This window comes from Panicum virgatum, chromosome 7K (genome assembly GCF_016808335.1).
Source record: "Panicum virgatum strain AP13 chromosome 7K, P.virgatum_v5, whole genome shotgun sequence".
NCBI classification, from domain to species: Eukaryota; Viridiplantae; Streptophyta; class Magnoliopsida; order Poales; family Poaceae; genus Panicum; species Panicum virgatum.
In genome coordinates, this window is record NC_053142.1 from 4,382,067 (window position 1) to 4,383,824 (window position 1,758).

Below are 1,758 nucleotides of genomic sequence, written 5' to 3' on the forward strand. Positions count from 1 at the left end.
TAGATGCAACCTTTGTATATATCTCTCAACCTATCACATGGCTTCTAGGAGGACAACCTAGTTTTATTTTTATTTTCAATAAGTGTAGGATCACCATCACTTTGTGCTCACCACATTGATACATTTTGGCAATGCCTTATGCTTATGGAAAAGTGGTGAAAGTTGCTGCTTTGTTTTACCTACGCTATGTTGTATATGACTTGACCATTTGCTCTCAATTAAATGGAATTAAAATGATTAAATACCGGCTCTTTTATTTGTGGAGGTTAAATGACTAAATTCTAAACCCACATATTCTATGTTGCTCTTTGATTTAAGTCTACCTATGACCTTACACCTTGTGATTGTTTAATTTGAAAACTTAATTCATATGCTATCTACATTTGTGAATCTCTTGCAAAGTTCTACCTACCAAAGCCTATACATACATATTCTTTCATGATGAAACCTTTAGATTGCAAACTTATATTTTGATGAGTTGGATTAAGATTGATTTCTTTGGTATGAGACTAAGAAGCTAGTCATTCCGTTTTTTTGTGTAACCTTCTTTTTGCTAGCCTATTTATCCATGCATTGTGAGTTTCTACTTCGGGAATTTTGCAAATCTCGCTGGATATCCACCCTAAACCAAAAATATCTTTTTGTGATTACCTCCTTGACCACAACCCAATTTGAGTATGGATTATCATTTCGACGGAATCAAAAGAATCAAGGGCACCATATAAAGAAAAGTTTTGGGAGACAAGGCTCTCTGGAGATTCAAGAGGTTCTACGAAGAAGAAGGTGAATTTGAGATACTTACCCTAGCTAGTTGGTTCTCCCACTATTCATACTCGAGGACGAGCATTCATTCAAGCATGGGGGTGATGGCTGGGTAAGTATTCTATGCTATCAAAAGTTCTAAGGAGCAAAAAGAAAGAAAAGAAAGAAAGAAAGAGAAAAATTGAAAAATGAAAAAAGGGAGAAAAGAAAAGAAAAATGAAAGAAAAAAAGAGAAGAATAAAATGCTCCTTAGTTCTTTTTGGCTTCATTAATTTTCCAAGTTACTTTGAAGAACTATTCCATACTCAAATCTTCCAACCATGTGCAATCCAATAACGAGAACTTCATTTGTGTCTCGGGATCATCCATTTGCCACTTGCACATGTACACCTATCGAAATGTGTGTGTTTCATCTTTCTCCCTCTCCAACATTATTTTCCAATGGCCTTTTTGACAAGTCTCAGTAAATCCAATAGATCTCTCTCTTAGTTTGACAATATTTCAGATATAATGTTTTGCTAGGATTGTTTTTACCTACCAAGCTCCACATAAGCCTTCCACTTTTATATATGAGTAGAATAGGTTGAAGACAATCTAATGTAGGCTTTAGCGACTTGATGAGATGAGTATTTCCATGATCTTTTACAAGAGAACCTCACTTATGTTTGATATGCATTCTTTTGAAAACTCTTCACGATGAAACAAGGTAAAGGTTTGAAGTTCGCTTAAGCTTGAGAGCATTGCATTTATCTATTATTGTGGCTTGTTCTTTAATTGATAGTCTATCTTCCATAATGAAAAAGTAGCCGGTCAAAACATGAACTTAAATGCTAAATACTTGAGAGAGCAATATGTCTTGTTATGTATGACTAAGTGCAGAGAGGACATTGAGGGGCAACACTGATTTCTTTATAAGCAAAGCTCCTGGACTTACTCGAGGACGAGCAAGGTTTAAGCATGGGGGGAATGTTTGCGCTCCTTAAGTACCCCTTTTAT